Genomic DNA, 20323 nt, shown 5'->3' with positions numbered 1-20323 from the left:
TTCCAAAAACCCAGCCTTATTGAACCCCTACCCCCCAAAGTAAGCCCCACCCAAAATTTCCGAATTCCGGGCTTCGATTATTAGGCGGTCAGCCACACAAATGAGTCCATTTTTAGTACGTTTTAGTGCTTTTCGCACCCTTGTAGGACGAATTTCCAAAAACCCAGCCTTGTCGTTGTAGATCTGTCAGTCATCATCACTCAACTCTTTTGTATAAAAATAATAATTGCAATATAGACTAAAATCATCTCATGACAAAAGCAAATTTAAAATTCGTAGCTATGTAAACATTACGGTTTACAGTGAAAGATAAAAAACACGTGGTGTTTGTTCCCTATCATTCCTTCAAAATAAATATCACTCCAATCGATTATTGTATACTAACAACATTACAGAGCAATAAAGCTAGGCCAACATGGAAAACTTACAAAACATTGTACAATGTGTAGTAATCCATAGTTTGAAGTGTTTCGTTGTCTGTATCCGCCGAAAGGTAGGCTGGGGAAGATTCGATATTTTCTGTAACTGACGGCATCACAATAAATTGAGCTCCACTCTTAAAAGTTGTGTCCGTTCCAGCTACAGCAACAGTTGCCGCAGTTGTTGATTCAGTAGCAATAGTTGTTTTTATTGTTGCTTCGTTTGCTTCAACCACAGTTAGCATAATGCTACGCACACGTCTCTTTGCCAATATTAACTCGGTATTTATATTGATGTTGAGTTTTTCAGAAAAAAAAAAAATTTCAATATTCTCCATTTCATCATTATCATCATCACCACCACTGTTTGTGGTTGTATTGCTTCTCCTTGTTCCTGTTTGACTCTCACTGTTCATCTTGTTTTTCATATCATCCGCATCATTTATTTCAGTTTGTCCATTAAATGTATAATCTTCCATCAACAGCCAACGATACAAGGAGTAAAAAAGAGCTTTATTGCAGGCCTGATGATAATGTTGTAAAAGAATTCCCAACCCAATCGATTTTCATAGTCAACAATAGTCGGTTGTCGACCATCAGAAGTAGATGATGATAAAGATGGCATCGACAACAGCATCACCCAATTGTCGATTCATTGATCCAGACACGTAGAAGAGGAAAACAAACAGAATGAAGATAACAGAAAAATTATTAAAGTTATGTATCCATGTCATCAAACAGCATTAGTATGTTTTTTAGGAACTATATGCGAATATCAAAAACAAAATAAATAAATGCATGCAAAAATTAAGATGTACATGAAGAGATACGTTTTTTGCTTGTAATTAAGATTGGAATTCTCGAAAAAAAAACCTTTGTTATGGAAGTCCTACCCACCCTCCACCAATTTGTTTTTATTATACCCTACACCACTATGTGGAAAGGGTATTATAAGTTTGTTTGGCTAAGAATTCATATAACACCGCAAAATATTTATCCTACACCTCCAATGTGGTATAGCAATCTTCATATCTCGCCGAGATAAAGCGATTTTGAGATGTGTGTCCGTCCGTCTGTCCACTATAAATTGTAATCAAACTGCATGCCGCAATTATGGACCGATCGTCACGAAATTTTGCATGGACTTCGGGCATAGACCAGAATATATACCTATTGTTATTGGCGATGATCGTGAAATATTTAGCATGTGGTCAATTTCACCCGCTAAATATTTCACAATCATCGCCAATAACAATATATTTTTATCCAATTTGGTAGCTCGAAATTTTAAATAATGTAATAGTATATGACAAAAAAGAAACTTGCAATTTGAGATGGTGATCAGATAATATTTAGAAGGTTTTATGGGCTAAGGTACCAATCTTGTATAAAGGAAAATATGAAAAAAACCAAAAAGTTGAAACACAAAAAATGCCATAACGCATTCATTTTTCAACGGATTTTGTTGGTTTTTCCCATTTTGGAAAGCCAACTAAATTTCCTACTTGCTAACAGTAAATAATTGTACTGTTAGGTGCATTTTACGCAGCCTAGAGCACAAGGAAAAGCATTTTACTGTTTTTTAATGCGTTTTTGTCACACTTAAACCACTATTAATTAGCCATTTGTTAACCAATTTTAAAAAACCTATGGCTTGTTCGAAAGGCATTATTCTCCCCTTTATAATGAAAAACAGTGTGTGCAAATCGGTTGTGGAGAAAAGAAGTACTGTCCGTTTAAATTTGAAAATCCAAGAAAGCCCATTTTTCACTACATTTACCGTTATAAAATGAAAAACCGAAGTGACCCAAAGAAACCAAAAGTATTTTCGTCTTCTGTGGACTCCCACAAAACCGAATTTATGCATTAGAACCCCTGCAAATGTTCACTGTAGCACAGTGTTATCATCAAAACGTTTACATCCATAATTCCAGTTTGTTGTTGATATAACAGTACTTTATATGTATATGAGGAAAAGTCAAAAATTTTTAGTTTCCATGAAGCCAAGGTTTGCACTATTATAATACGCGAACTATTGTAGTTTACCAGTAACTATGACTATTGCTGGATTAATTTAGATGTTTTTGTACAAGGCTCAAAAATTTAGCAAAAAAAATAATTTACGTGGTAGTTACGACCGCGTAAAGGAAAAAACATAGGTAAAAACACGTTGAAGCTAAACAGGTTTTTTACATTGCTATTCGATTTCTGATTAAACCATTCCAATGATGGATATCTGTCCAAAGTAAAAGTAGAAGAATACAAAATGAAGATTACACTTCTAATGTATCACTTTTCAAAATTTCCACTGCATCCACCTTTTATGGATGATGACATTTTGAAGCCGGATTTCAGGTGTTTTTGTATTTTTTATGTAACTGGGACGCGCATTCGGATATTTCGAAAAACCAATCATAGGATTAAAGAGCTCGCGATTTCGCATAATCTGATATTGAGTATGTAGCGCACACAGCAGGAGAGTAATCTACTGCCAAAGGCCAAAATTTAGTGCGATATTTTTTCTAAAAAACCTATTTTTTGGGTACAGTATTTACAATATCGTTTTGAGTGTGCTGGTACCCCGTGATATTTTAGTTTTTCGACGATCCGGATCATATGAATCACAGATCATAAAAATCCATCTACTAGAACGGCGGAAATGGCTACTGCAAAAATTGAAAAATTTGCGAAAAATGTTTTTAAAATATCGCTGACTAATTCGCGTTTTATGTGGATCGTTTCCATTTTAATTAAGAAAGTGAATCATCACTAGCGTTTGTGCGAAAACAGCGGTTTGAAAAATTTAGTGGCATGGGAGCTGTATCCGATTTATCCAAAAAATACTGTGTGATGCTACATCCACGGTTCTTGATGGATTTTATTGTAATAGGTTTAGATCGATGTATTTTTTCACGGTTGATAGTGAAATCGGATGCGCATAAAAAGTGTATGCACTTTGTGCAAAATATAAGCGTTATACAGTTTGTTGCACACTAAACTGCAGACGATGCTACATCTTAGCGGCCAAAGTAAATCCTGGCAAATGTGTACAAATTAAAAGAGAAGAATTCGCTGTATTGGTAAACCGCATACGCATCAAGTGATTTTGAGGATTTCGCGATTTACACGCATTTCAAAATGAACATTACCCGATACAATTTTATTTCAAGATTATACCCCATTTAAAGGAACCCAACATTTATTTGAAAGATATCCATATCTTCTAGATGTTAGCGTGTTTTCGAGAAGTGATTAGAATAAAAATGTGATTTATTGCGTGAAATTTAACTAAAATAGAAGAAAAACTCCTACCTATTTTTCTTACATTTTGTTCAACTAACTCACAAAATAAATTTTAATAGGGATTTGTATAGTTTTGGTTTCATTTGAATCTTCGCGATGTTTAGATTATGTACATATTTTTTATACATTTTTCAGATGCATAAACAGCTTGAATTTTATTAGAACAAGTTGTAAACTACCAATTGTTTTGAATGCTTTCCTAATTTCCGCGAAAATGTACAAGTTTTTCACTAAAGTTATGGGACCTCAGTAAACATATAGTATGTAGGGAGCCCCTAATTAAGAGAGTTTCTCAATATAATGATTAGAGTCTTTTAAAGATTTTTTTCTTTTTATCAGAATTGAAACCGCCATAACTTTTGCGCGCAACAACCAAAATTAGTATCTCGAACAGATTTAAGAATGGGATTTTTTTCCCAATCTATGTACCAAAAATCTTTCATGTAGCTTAAAAAATTTTTAATTTTTTTTTATGGAAAACTAAAAAATTTTGTCTTTTCTTCATATACATCATTTTCCTGCTTAATTTGACTCTGGGTCAATCAGTCGTAAGAATGTGGCTATTTCGATGATTTGTAACCACAAAACTACATACTGAAGTTTGTTAATAGGTTTTTAGCTCAATGATTGGGACTTCCTAGCATAATAAATCTTATATAGCTTTAAACGTATTCAGATAAATAAAAGAAATTATACATGTGTATAAATAAAAACACAACATTCATTTTTTGGATCGAAGAATGGGTTTAAATGGTGATGAAAAGATCGGATCTATTACGACTTCCTTTGAATGGGTTCAAATGCTGATGAAAAGATAGAATCTATCAGAACTTCCTTTGAATGAGTTCAAATGCTGATGAAAACATCGCATCTTTCACGACTTCATTTGAACCAATGTAAAAGATCTAGTGAAATCATGGCATATCATGGAACCACTTCCATAAAATTTTGCTGGGATATAATGGGTTTTGTGTAGAGAACCACATTTTCATCCCATGCTACAAATTGTCCCTATCATTACAGAGAAAGTCCAGTTTATCCATTATTGCAAATTACGTGGATCTATAGCGTATTAATTTTCAAATTGGACAGCATGGGGTCGCTTCGCCATCTTTTTTTCAAAATGTTCTCAATGTTACCGTTAAAGTTTTTTTGAAGTACTAATTTTGGTGGAGGCAAGGCAACCAATTTTAATAAAATCTATCAAGATGTGCTCTTAAAAAATTTTTTTAACTTTTTTTGAAATGGAATTGCAAAAAACTTTGTTTCTACCATATGCATTTTTTTAAAGTCGTATAGAGTTTGTTGTTTACAATCAATTTAATTTTATTGTATGTATTTGTAGCATTTATTGTATTCAAGCTATTATAAGAACCAAAATTGAAGGTCGAAGACCAAGAGGAAGACGAGAAATAACATGGATGAAAAACATTCAGGAATGGACAGGACACCAAGATGAAATAAGCCTCTTAAGCGCCGCAAGAAACAGAGAACTAGCTATAAGTGAATGAAATGTTTTAACTTTATAATATGTAATTAAATAACTCTGTAATAATTAACATTGTATGATCGCTAATATCCGAATACGGATTTGCAAATAAAGAAGAAGAAGATTGTATTCAAACGTTTTTTAAGGCAATAAAAGCGCACATTTGTTTGGCTTTCTTTGAGTACAAAATGATCAATTTGTATTACTTTCATAATTAATTTGGAATTTCATTTGTTTTATCAGACGATTTGTCAATAAAGAATTGCTCCAATAGCTGTACTTGTTTGAGGAAAAATCCTTTGGAAATTTTATCATTGTTCTCATTAAATGTCAAAATGCTACATGTAAATAAATTGACACGGTTTATTTTCTTGTGACCTAAAGCAAATTGACGTATTAATTGCGACTGAATCTTTATTTTGGTATCAATGGCAAGTTTATTTTGATTCATGTCCAGTTTGTTTTCGTTTTTACTTATGTCGCCACTTTTCGCATTCTCGTAGCATTCCATATCTTTTTTTGTTGTCCTTACTGCATTTAATGGCATATTTTGGCTCCACAGGGACATTTTCATTCTTGTTCTCGTTTAATTGTTCCTTGGTCATGCCATTATCAAGCTCTTCTGCTGGTGATAATGTGGATATTTGTTGCTAATTTTTTTCCTCCTGCTGAATTTCTTTGACCACAATACAGTTTGCAATAATTTATTGGCAGGGTGCTCATTAATGTTGTCATAAATCAATGTATTATTATCATTATTTTGTTTTCCTTTCTCTTCATACTCCGTAGTAGCTGTGGTCATTAGTGACATGTAGACCTTTCTGTACTGGAATTCTGAATCTCATTTGTCCTCTCATTGACATCAACACCGGGAGCATCATATGTTACGGTTGTTTCGCCATAAACACCATGTTGCCATTTTAATGTCAATATTAATATTAAAAAGAGCAGCACTTTTATTTTGTTATTAAAATATTTATGTATTGTTTGCAACTTCGTAAATTTTTAACGGGTCTTCTACACAAGTCACCTTTCACGGTTATTTGAAGAATTCTCCTGGCTTTGTTTATGGCCTTTTTCTGACCATTCATTCACTTCAATGTTATGGCTGCAACTGAATGGTTTTTATGGTTATTTCATCAATTTAAAAGAGACCGACCGGTTCCAAACCAAAAAAATTGCTTCCTACCATTTTTCATGTCTTTCCTGTCACAACACATTGACAGAAATGTCACTTAAAGTAATGCAAAGTTATCGCCGTCCTCTACAAGGATAATTGAAAATTTTGCATAATAAATATTGTTGTTGATGATGATAGCGAGTTCCTTCCATTTTGTTGTGGCAGGAAGACATAACGTCATCATGACTGGATACAACAAGGCAATTTGTTTGTGCTTTGGATTCCCTTTCTAAAATTCTACCCTCGTTCCATCTCTCTCTAATGCCATCCTGTGATTTATTATTTGCCTATTATCGACTTTTTGATTATGACGGTATAAATCAACAATCTTAAATTCAATTCGATTGAATTTCATTGGCCATTTTATTGCTACTTTTCTTTCTTCTGCTTCTTTTGTGTAATGAAGTTCCCATATCATAATTTGTGACAGGCTGTCACAATGTCACTGAAACCCATATTAAAATTGCATTAAAGTTGAACACTGCACTAGAGTTATAGATATTCTCATGAATGTGAAACATGTGCCAGGAAGAAGGAGATAAGAAGAAAATAATGCCATTGTTCTAATAAAATATTAAAGCTAAAAAAATTTAGATAAGGATAACACTATGCAACACTGAAAATGCAAACAACTTCTAGTATGCATTTTTTGAAAGTACATATTTAGACTACAAAAACCTTAGTAGGGTTTTGTCCTGTCAGATCCAGTTCGGAATTTATGGCCTCATCTAAATCTACACCTTTTTGCATTTATAAGGCCTTCATCTCAGAAATGAATAGGAATTTGGCCTTGCTGTCTTTAGCAATATTGTAGTCCTAAACTAGTAGAACTTATCTTTTGAAAAAAACACATAAGAAATACTCCATCTAGGGCATCAAAATCTATAAAATATAGAAAATTTTACATAATTGCTGAAATTATGGTCAGTATCGGCTAAACTATTGGGAGTTGAACCAAGTAACCTTTTGCAAAAATCGTCCAAATAAAGTTTTCAACAATTCTTTAGAACACTCTGAAACTCTAAAATGCTTACTTCATGTTGTTTCAGCGGTATTTTGCATCATATCTTTTCCAACACGTATTTCAAACACAGTTCACACCAACAGTTTATTCCCGCATTTCGGACTTCACTACATTATTGACATTTTTATTAAATCGTCGTTGAAAAATGTACTGAAAGTACGGCATAGAGGCATTTTACAACAAAGACATGTTCTGAAGAGTTGTGTATTACATTCCGAGGAATATTTTTCCAAAAGAAAATATTCAGAAAAAATTAACGGTTTTGAAGATATGGTGCGAAATGTATAAAAATTGTGGAATGTTTGCATATATTTTGAAATTTGAGGCAATATATGTAGTTTTTCGAATTCATTATTTCTTCAAATATTTTATTCTTGTCCTTATCTACAAATTTGCTTCAGAGGTCAGAAGAAGATTCTCATTGATTTCAGAGATATAGCTCCGAATTTCTTTAAAAACTCAATATTTAACCATGTTTAGATGGGGCCATAAAATCCGAGCTGGATCTGACACAGTAAAACCCAACTAGGGTTTCTTGTCGTTTGGGTCTGTGCTTTCAAAAAATCCTCAGTTCGAATTGTTTGCACAAGATCACCTTAAAAATGTTGCACAGTGTAATAGATAAAGCTCGAATACCAGCTACTGCAGAAATAAGTTGTGAAGGTATAAATAAAATGAGGAGTCGTTCATCGGTTTACTTTGCCACATGTCAAATTATATGCGACAAAGCAGCATGATTCAAGTTTGGCTCTGCAATTCTCTTACAATTTGACATGTGAAATGTTGAAGCACAAATAAAGGTTTTAACAGATATGTAATGGTTATATTATAAAACTGAATGAGCCACCAAAAGAATATTGCTCATTTTGATTATACACAAAGACTTCGCTTTGCGTCGTTGATACGTTCCAAAAAACACGAGTAAAAGTGAAACGACGAAAAGCGAATTAAGATTTTGTATGGAAAGCCATGTAAATTTCTGAGATAGGTTCCAGGAATAAAAACCCTATTTTTCTTACGCCCATGATTTTAGGTGAAAAAAATGGAATGGAAAAATTTCTTAAACAAATAGGTCTAACTCGGCCAGAAAATGTAGCTAATACAAAATAACTGAAATCGGGCGGTACCGTTGTATGAGAACTATAACAAATCGTGAACCTATGTTCTTCGTTTTCTATGGGGAAGTTTCTACATCACTGGGAACACTAAATGCCAAATTATAGCTAATTCGGTTTGAAAATACCTTAAATCGGGCGGGACCATTATATGAGGAATATATTGGACCGATGTAGCCCATCTTCGGACTTGATCTAAGTTCAGACCAAATACACATGTGTACAATATTTCAGCCCTCTATTTCAAATCATTCGGGAGACAGCGTGATTGCAACAAAACGGGCATGGCTAAATCAACTTAGAATTTTACGATGATCAAGAATATATGGGGATTTCCAGCGAAACAATCGTAGCATATTGGTTGGGTGTGTGGTGTGGGAGTTCGCTAGAATTCACTTTTTCAATACAAACTCCTTAGGTCATCTTAGCTCGATTATTTCAATTAATTGAAAATTTGTTTTCATTGATGTTCACACTAAAAAACAGAAGAAGAAGCTTAACCATTGTTAATTTGCAAATCCGTTATCCAGTTCACGCTTCTTCGATCTCTTCCTCTTTTTTCTTTTATTTTGCCTTTTATAATTGCTTGCAGAAATTTATATTTGTCATTTCTCATGATATGTCCCAAGCATGCAATTTGTATACCCTACACCACTGTGTGGGTAGGGTATTATATGTTGGTTTTAGCCAAAAAGTTTGTAACGCGTCGAAATAACGGTCGTAGATCCATAATTTTATATATAGCAAAAATAAATGTATCGGAAAGCTAAGTCGATCTAGCTATGTGTATCCGTCTGTCCATCTAAACTTTGTAATCACGCTACCGGTGGAGAAGAAGCCTATTGATTTAGGTTATGGTCGGATAAGGATGTGGAACAGGTCACACGAAAGGCTGTCTTCTTGTCAGATACCTCTTTTGGTACTAAATTGTTCGGAGAGGTTCTCTCCTATTTTAGTTGAAGACCTACTATCAGTTAAAGTCATTTTGCAAAACCGATTGAGCTTTGCGGCTACACCAAATTCAGACATGGCTCGGAATATCATTGGGCGAAGGGGGCTGTCGAAGGCTGCCTTATAATCGATAAAAAGGTGGTAGGTATCGATCTGCATCTCTTGGGTCTTATCCAGGATTTGCCTCAGTGTAAAGATCTGGTCAATGATGGACTTGCCAGGTCAAAAGCCGCATTGGTATGGTCCAATTATTTTAGTGACCATAGCCTTTAGTCGTTCGCATAATATCCCTGACACTATCTTATAGTCAATAGGGAGAAGACTTATTCCTCTATAGAGTATACAGTCTTGTCTCCTTTCTTGTGGACGGGACACAGGATACTCAGGTTCCAATCGTACGCGTTCTTCCTGCCAGATGGTGCTAAATATCTGATGTATACACCTTATCAGCGTGTCGCCTGCGGTTTTGAACAGCTCGGCTGGTAAGCCATCGACTTCTGCTGCCTTATTATTCTTTAGCCTGGTTTTGCTGATTTTACCTCATCGTGGCGGGGCGGTATACATTCAATACCATCTTCTGGGATTGTATCTGTGGTATCTTTGTCGTCTTCGCTACTATTGGACACCAACAGATTGGAAAAATCTTCTTCCCATATCCTGAGCACACTATCTGTATCTGTTACCAAATTACATTGCTGGTCTCTACAGGAGGATGTGCCTGTACCAAAGCCACAACGTGATCTATTTGATTTCTTGTTTTGTGATCCGGAGACAGCCAGGGGCCTTACGAATGTCGAGATGCTTAAATCTGCTGCTGCTAACTACCATGTTTTTTGCAAAGCTTTTCCAAGCTATTCTATCATTCGCAATCCGTTTTATTTCATTCCAGCTAGTACCGCTACTCCCTACTTCTTTCGTCAGCCTGCTTTTCCAAGTGGTCTTTGGCCGAACCTTCCTTCTGTGCCCCTGGGGATTCCATTCTAGGGCTTGGCTTGGCCCATCATGTTCTCTCCGCAATGTATGGCGAAATTATGGGAATCGGTTCTATATCGCATTTTTATATAGATCTTTTTTACTTATAACATTTGGCCACTTGGTTTTTAAAATACATCACAAGCATCTATTTGTGAAGCTTTTTTGTTTTTGTTTTGTTTTTAAAGCTGATGTTGTTAGCCATGATTCGCAACTATACAATAGAACTGACAGTACTTTTGATTTTAATATATTGATTTTAGACTTCCTTAGTATAATGCTTGAGTTCCAGATGTTTCGCAATTGGAAGAATACACTCTTTGCTTTACCAATTCTAAATTCAATGTCAATCTATTCACTGTTTTCGGGAGAGATCATACTTCCCAGATAGCAGAATTTATTTATGAACTCTACTTATTGGTTACGAATAACAAATGAATTGTTGTTTGATGTTCGTATTGCTAAAGCTTTTGTCTTAATGAGGTTTATGAGTTTCGATGGGATTCCTGTTGGTTCTAGTAGCTCCTATATTCATGAAAAATGAAAGCAACGACTTTTTGCAGGACAGCATTTTATTTTTTCTGGGGCAATACGGTCGTATCCTGGGGCTTTGTTGTTTTTGAGTTTTTTTTTTATAGTATTCTCTATTTCAAGTAGGGAATGTGGTTCGATGCTTAGTTGGTTAGACGTAGATATGGGTACATCGGGTATGGTGATGGGGTTTGGCGGGTGTTTCCATGAAGTGTGTACGACATCGAACAATTTGTTCATCAACGTTTGTTAGAAGGGTCCCATCCATTGATTTGATGGGGCGGTCATGTGGTTTATGTTTGCCTACTGCCGTTTTGTTATCTCACAGATCGCATTAGTGTCGTTCCTATTGGCTGCTTCGTTTGCTTGTTTCGCAAGTTCATCATCTACAAGCCGATCTTATTTCCTTGTTTTTTGTTGGGTATAACTTTTCAAATTCAATTCTCTTCTCCGTTGATTTTTCATTATTCTTTGATATTTTCAGATTTCTTCTTTCATTTCCATTCCTTTTTTCAGGGACCCAATTTCCAAGTACATTTTCACATGTTTGTAAAAGATTATTTTTGATGTGTTCCCAGCGTTCTTCTACGCCTTCGTTTGGGTTATTCTCCTGTTCTAATGTCATATTTAATTCGTTTTTACGACTTCCTGATAACGGGAGTATTTAATTTTTTTTGGTAGCGCTTACTTTCATTCGCGAGAAGTAGGTGGTGGTAAGAACCAATGTCATACTTAATGATTTGTCTATTTGATCCAAAAACTATGGGGAAAACTGAATGTTCACGAAAATTCTCTATATGCCACAATTGATGAAAAAACTTTACCATTTCATTACTGTGCAAAAAAACGATTTCTACAAAAAAAACTAAAATCGGATAGGATTTTGATATAGCAATATAATCGGACCATAATGTAGCATTTAGGGAATTTTGGTGAAAAATTGGATCCATACATATTACTATGGAAACAAAGATCGCTTAGGTTAACCAATCGCCATAAAATTTAAGATATAAGGTTTCTGGATTAAATAGAAAAAAATAGGGGACAGGAAATCAAAGAAAAAACAATATATGGCGAATAACAAAATTCCTTTACAATTCCATTTGAAAAAAATTAAAATTTTTTTTTACGAGCACATCTACGATTTTTGGTACAGAGGTAAAGGAAAAAAATCCGGTTTCAAATCTGCTCGCGTTCACGAAATTGGCCAATGCGCGCAAAAGTTATAGCGGTTTTTATTCTCATATAAAGAAAAAATATTTAAAAATATATTTTTTGTTGTTATGAGAAAATGTATGCATAAATCGTTAACAGCAGTCCATATCTATTCGTAGATGTTTAAATAGTTATTAAATTTATTATTATTTTCGCGGAAAGTCAACAAATAATAAAAAAATTTTGAAGTAAATCCAAATTATCCTGTCCCAGAATCCGTACAAACCCTCAAAAATAAATTAAAGAATATATGCGGAATCTAGACAATGCGTAGAAAAATATGATACCAAATTTATAGAGATTGGGTACATAAATTGCATATTATAGCAACAACAAAAGAGAAAAACTTATTGTTGGAAAATATTGTTGCAAATATTTTTTTGGTTTGATTCTAAAAATTAGAAAAAAATATTTGGGAGTTCTCCAACTATTTTGCTAAAATCCCATAGAATAATGAATGTATACAGTTAAAACTTCATCAAAACATATGGTTTACCATCGCGAGAGTTTAACTGATTACTGTGATAACTTATAAGGGTAGGAAATTAATAGTGACATTGAAATTACAATCATTCAATTAATATTATAATTAAAAAGCCTGTTATTCGCGAATTAGTTAAAGTCGGTTGATGCGCATCCGTTTTTGGATACAGCGAATCAATCTCTGTCAAAATTTATGCATATTTCGATGTTTGACTCAGGGGCCATTGTGTGCCACCAGTTGCATCATACACTGCAAAAAACCTTAAAGTTGGTGAAAGTCGCGCAATGTGCATACGATTTTGATGCGCATCCGGTTTCGTCAGCGCCTATCAAAAATACGTCCAAATATACCAATTTTAATTAGATTCTTCAAGAACCGCGGATGTGCCTCCACATTCTATTTTTGGTGAAAAACCTATGGGTTACACGCGAATCTCAGTAATTTATGACACGCGTTTTCGCAAATATTATAATCGCGTATAAAGGATTCCATTTACGTAAAAAAATTTCAAGAAAATCGCGGTTTAGTACGCGGATTTTTCGAAAAAATTTTTTGCTGCTTTTCCTATTTTCAGGGTATCTATATCCGCGGTTTTAGTGGATGGATTCGATCGCGGAAGGTCTCATTAGATCCGTCGCGTAAAAAAACTAAATTCACGCGGGGTACAAAGGAAATTGAATGGCACTTGTAAATTTTAAACGCAAAAAATAGGTTATTTAAAAAAAATCACACATCGAATATTGGCCTTTAGACTCCAATTACTAGGATGCGGTAAGGAGCACACTCATGAGATATGCATTAAACGACGTAGAATCAAGAGTTTTATAATCCTAATGTGAGTTTTGAATATTATCTTGTTGCGCGTCCGAATTATTAAAACAATTCAAATTCCGGCTTCAAAATGTTAGCATCAATTTTAGGTGGATGCAGTGGATATATCGAAAAATGATACACTAGTATCATATTGCCCATGAAGTATTCTTTGAGTCTTTCTTTGGGCATATGTCTATAAAATGTAAGGTTAAGCCTAAAATCGGAAGGGAGCATAAAAAAACTTGTTGGCTTCAACCCATTTTTACCAATTTTTCTACATTGATGCCAACACAGCTTCCACGTAAATTAATTTTAATGGTCGACCTTATGGGATTCCTCCTAAAACACTTCAGTTTAAAGAATGTATATCATACTATATAGAATATGTTAACAGTTCGCGAATTCTGATAGGGTGAAACTCGGATTCATCGATTGTAAAAAAATTTTGTTTTTCGCCATATACATCTATCCGTCTGTCACATCAAAGTACATATACATACGTCATATTCAATGCTGTAGAAACGATTTTCAATCGGAATAACCCGTTTCTCCTCAATCAAATGAAAAGCTTTAATGAGTCTCTCACGGGTTACAGTAATTAAGGACCACCAATTGAAATATTTGATTTTATAACAGTTTTTTTGTTCATTCACATTTTTCTCGTTCACAGCAATAATCTCATGAAATTCACATTTTTATTAATAATAACATTAACAAGGATTTAAATTTTACAAAAAATCTACATATATAACACTATCCTTTCCAAACATAAACCGTAATAATAAGTAGTCGTGTTTTTCTGTACCCACCATTCTGTTGATTCTTAGTTATTTTACAATATAAACGGTTCACTTGGGAAATCAAGTTCTTTTTTGTTCCTCCACAACATATCATTGTTTCGATGCATATGTAACTCTACGTTACATATGTATGAATGTGTAAGTTTTTTTCCCCGGTTTCCGTAAAATGAAAAAACGGTAGGTCTCCAAGCGACCGCAAATGAATGAATAAACATCAAAATGTTTTTGAGACTCATTTTTTTGTCGGCTTATATTATTACAAAATTCAATCAGCAGCAGCAACAGAAGTGCCAACCAACCAATGGAATGTTTTATTCAATGATTACTTTTTTGTTTGATATGAAGCCGTACTATTTTTACATTCATATGAGCACAATCATACATATATCTCCCCAAATTTCAAACCTACAGACAACGACACTAACAACACTTTTATTCAATATCTGTTAGAGATATTTAATAAACAATTCCTTACAGCCAATTTACAAAAAAAAACTTCTTTAAAAAACACCTAAATATGCGTCTCATCTCGAGAGATTATTATCTGGCTCCAGCTAAACAATATATCTGCCCTCTGGCTTCAATAGCTGAAAAAGGACAACGAAATTTTACACTTCAATTGTTGTAGTCCTGTGCATGGGGAGGAACTTACATCTACGGTGACTAGATTTTCCCAAAGCCTTTGAGGTTATAAACAATTACACACAATAAGAGATGGGATATATAATCGGCGTTACAGTCGAATAAAGGAAAATCCTTTAGACTGTAAACAGTTCCATGCAGCGAACATTTGAGAAGATACAAAAGTGTTCATAGAACTCCTCAAAGGTGTGATAACAAACAAATAAAACAATCTGTTTTGCAAACAATTTACAAATGTGGAATATTTCATAAAGGTATATTCGTTCTACGTATGTAGAACTCTTACTCCCTAGTATTTCCATTTGTTCCATAAACCTTATATATGAAATTTTATGGCGATCGATTAACGTTAACCAGTGCCAAGGTAACGATCATTGTTTCCATAGTAATTTGTATACAAAAAATTCTCAAAAAGCCGCAGTTATGGTCCAATCGATTAAAAAACTTCGTTGTTGTGGCTAAAAAACTAGTTCTACAAATGCTCAGGACGATCGATTATCGAAAACCTGTACCCCCTGACTTATCTTTATTCCTATAGCACACCAATACCTCCCTTTGCGTTGTTTTCGAAGTTGCGTCGTTGCCTAGTAAATACCTATTTTCACTATTCGTTCGTGCTTTGTTTTAAGTTTGACTGTCTAATTTTTTATACCCTCCACCATAGTATGGAGGGTATATTAAGTTTGTGTAGCCGATAGCCTTAGATGCTAGTATTTCAATATTATTTTATTGTAATTTTTTGTTATAATTAATATTTGAAATAAATAAAATAATAAATTTTGATTTTGAAAATAGTCAGGCTGAATCCCATAGTAGAGTTGTATAGTTCATGAACGAACTAGTTCAATTGAACGATTCATTGAAAAGAGCGTATGAACTAGATCAGTCAATATAGTTCATTATAGTTCAATAGTTCACTGAACTATAATCAATCGGTGACCGTACGATCAACGAACGATTCACAATCTAGTTCAACATGTCGCACACAAATACATAAAGTGACGGCGTCGTCTATGTTAAGGGATGCCTTCGTAATGTGATCAGTTTGTTTATGTTTTGGATCAAGGTACATGGAATAGCTGTCCGAAAATGAAGATTTCTACAAAAACATAGATACATAACATATTACAATATGTCGAATCGATTACCTAATGAATCTGCCTTTTTGGATAGAAAAAAGGGAAAACATAAAAAGAAACACACACGCACAAAACTTTTTCGCAATGACAATTTCTACACACACAACATAAGATTTTTTGCCAGCTACCTAAATGAAGGATGTTTTTTTTTCTAAAATTAATTAATTTTTCTTTAAGAATGCAATAAAACTATGTACATGTAATATTTTTGTTATGGAGTAGTTAAATTATATTTGTCTTTTGTTTGTTTGTATTTGGTGTATGTATGCGTTTTCATCAAACGACCGATTAAGAGCCGGTGAACGATTTTTATCCGAATGATTGAACTGGACAGTGAACTATGAACTAGATTACTGACCTAGTTCATTTTAAAGAGCTGAGCTATTGAACTAGATCTTTCAAATGAACTAGATTGTACAACTCTATCCCATAGTCGTTGTTTTAATATTTTATTAAAACTACTTTCATTTATTAGTGGGACAAAATTGGCGATGTTTACCAAGGGGTAAAGCGGGGAAGACTATAGTTTCAGATCTCGACACAGATCTTCATCAGTTCCCTTGTTTTTTGTTTTCCAACAATAAACTTTTTATACCCAAGTGTTAATTGCTCGCTCAAATAGATAAGTGTCCAAAGAAACACTCTGAACGAGAATTTCTTTGGCACTATCTAAACTCGAGCAATTTCACTTGCAAACAAAACCAAATCTTTCCCACATAACTAATTTTTGGTATTGCTTATTAACAGCAATAAACCGGTCTCACAATTAGGAGGGTTGGCCTTTTTTTCTTGGGATGGCGACTTCTATTTTGCTTTTGAAAATAGTCAGGATTATTCCCATAGTCGTTGTTTTAATATTTTATTAAAACAACTTTAATTTATTAGTGGGACAAATTTGGCGATGTTTACCAAGGGGTAAGGAAGGGAAGACTATAGTTTCAGATCTCGCCACAGATCTTCAGCAGTTCCCTTGTTTCTTGTTCTTAGTACTTTTTGACATCACTCAATAGTGCTTCTAGCAATACCTTATATACAAAATTTATTTTATCGAAATCTTCACAGTGAGTTAAATTGAGTAATCTATTAAACTAAATTTATTGTTCCTAATTAGCTGGCCGCCACTGTATATTCTTGATCACCGTAAAATTCTAAGTTGATTTAGCCATGCCCTGTTTTGTTGTAATCACGCTATATCCCGAATGATTTGAAACAGGGAGTTGAAATGTTGTATACATGTGTATTTAGTCTGAACTGAGATCAAATGTGCTACATTGGTCCAATATAGCCCTCATAGAACGGTCCCGCCCGATTTCAGGTATTTTGACTATTTTAGCTACATTTTCAGACCGACTTAGCTATAATTTGGCATTTAGTGTTTCCAGTGCTGTAGAAACTTCTCCATCGAAAATGAAGAACATAGGTTCACGTTTTGTTATAGCCCTCATATAACGGTACCGCCCGATTTCAGTTATTTTGTTTTAGCTACATTATCTGGCCGAGTTAGACCAACATAGCTCACGGTGTGCCTTAACCAAATTTAAATGGAAGGTGCTTACACCTGGGAAGTTTTTGCAGATTCTGAAAATACAATGTTTATAGATGAGAAATATCAAGAAACAAAAAAATCGCCGGAGGGATTTTCAAATAAATCGCGATTTAAGTACACATTTTTAGGGGTTCTTTAGGTTTTCACGATATTGCTTGGAAACCGCGAGTCCTATGTAAATGGGCCTAAAAAAAATGTTGTAGCTGTGAAAATTCTCCACAAGATTGGGTTTTATGCTATTTTCGTAGGTTTTACCGTTTTTGAGATTTAAAAGTTCAAATTGAGGCAATGCACTGACTGTATCGCCTCCTTATAAAACAATGCCATTACTGCAATTTTCCAAATTAAACTTATATATCTTGAAAATGGTACAACCTAGGAAAAAATATATCATCCAATCTTGTAGAGAATTTTCACAGCTTCAACATTTTCTTTAGTCCCATTCTGATATGACTTGCGGTTTTCAAGCAAAATCGTGAATATTTAAGATAAAAACCTAAAAATTTTAACCTCTATATCTCAAAAATGGTAAAACCACAGAAAAAACATAAAGGTCAGTCTTGTAGAGAATTTTCACAGCAACAACATTTTCTTTAGACTGCTTTCGATACGACTTGCGATTTCCAAGCAAAATCGTGAAAAACTAAAAAAGCCTAAAATTGTGAATTTTGATCGCGATTTATTTAAAAATCCCTCCGGCTATTTTTTCTGCTTTTTGAATTTTCCTTATCTATGAACATTGCTGTTTCAGAATCCGCGAAATCTTCCGATGTGTAAGCGGTTTTCAACAAAAGTTAGTTAAGGTGCACCCTGCATGACATTGTTTTATAAGGAGGCGATACAGTCAGTGCATTGTCTCAATTTTAACTTCTATATCTCAAAAACGGTAAAACCTACGAAAGTAGCATAAAACCCAATCTTGTGGAGAATTTTCACAGCTACAACATTTTCTTCAGGCCCATTTACATAGGACTCGCGGTTTCCAAGCAACATCGTAAAAACCTAAAAAACCCCTAAAAATGTGAACTTAAATCGCGATTTATTTGAAAATCCCTCCATTCTATGAACATTGTAGTTTCAGAATCTGCAACAACTTCCCAGGTGTAAGCACCTTCCATTTAAAATTAGTTAAGGCGCACCGTGAGCTGTAATTTGGCATTTAGGGTTCATATTTGTTCAAGTAATTTCTCCACCTAAAATTATTAACATAAGAAATAGTGTTTTTAATACACTCTACCATAATACAGAGGGTATATTAAGTTTGTCATTCCGTTTGTATCTCATCGAAATAATCACTTGCGACCCTATAAAATATATATATTCTTGATCAGAGTAAAACTCTAAGTCGATTTAGCCCTGTCGGCCCGAATGAGTTGGCTACTTGTACCCATGTGCTTTTGGTCTGAACTTAGATCAAGTTCGAAGATGGGCTATATCGGTCCATGATTTGGTATAGCCCCCATATAACGATACCGCCCAATTTCAGCTATTTTGACGTTTTAGTCACATTTTCGGACCGAGTTAGATATAATTTGATAGTGATCAAGAAACTTATCCAAAAAAAGTTATGGTCATAGGTCAACGCTTTGGTACAGCCCCCATATAGCGGTACCGCCCGCTTTAGCTACATTTTCAGACCGAATTAGCTATAATTTGACATTTAGGGTTCCAATGACCAAGAAACTTCTCCTCCAGAAATTATGGGCATAGGTCCACGTTTTCTTGTAGCCCCCATATGACGGTACCGTCCTATTTCCGGTATTTTGAAGTTTTTAGCTACATATTCTGGCCGAGTTGGCTATAATTTGGCATTTAGGGTTTCTGGTGGTCAAGTGACTTCTCCAGCTAAAATTGTGTGCATGGGTACTTTAGCAACAGGAAGAAAACTAATAATTACATATTAACTCATAGTATTTCATGGTGGAGGGTATAAAAAGTTTGGCCCGGCCGAACTTAACGCTTTTTAACTTGTTTACCCTGGAACCTACCTCCGAACTATAAATGGCGTCGTTTCAATTGGAGTCGTGTTTTTTTGGAACGTATCAACGACGCAAAGCGAGGTCTTGGTGTACTTTGTATTGGGGCCAAAGGCGAATTTTCAGAAAAGAAAAAAACAAGTAAAAGAGGGCTATAGACGGACGAGGCCGACCCTGTGGTACCCTATACCAGTTCATCTGGTTACTGGTTTTCCGCGTAATTTATTTATATGATTGCGAAGTCCCCCTTGCTCCTTCGGGGTTGTTGTAGGAACATATGTATTTATGTATGTATGTATCATTTTCATTATTTCATAAGGGACAGATGGACCGCTTTGGCTACATAGATATCCAGTTTAAAGGTGCTTATCTGATTGAGTTGAAATGTTAAATGCGGGTAGTTGTTATAACCTGTTGCTGCCGATGATTGGCGGTGGAGTATGAGGGGTTATGCATTAGCATATCGGACCCAATGGCCTATAATATTGACGGGAATAAGAACCGTGGATTTCAGTAATAGGATTAACGATAAATCCAACATTGCGAGCGATAACTGTTAATATAAAAGCGAAATCCACTCGGAACAACTAAAGACGTTGAAATATTATATCACATTATAAGAGGTTGATGAGATGTGAAACAGGAGTTTTGTATTGTATTATATTAAATACAGTTTGTCAAGTCTTTTCTTGTTTTCCTGTATTAAGTACAGAATATCCCTACT

Source organism: Musca autumnalis, unplaced genomic scaffold (genome assembly GCF_047663935.1).
Source record: "Musca autumnalis isolate F117 unplaced genomic scaffold, ASM4766393v1 scaffold_4, whole genome shotgun sequence".
NCBI classification, from domain to species: domain Eukaryota; kingdom Metazoa; phylum Arthropoda; class Insecta; order Diptera; family Muscidae; genus Musca; species Musca autumnalis.
Note: the sequence above shows the minus strand (reverse complement) of the source record.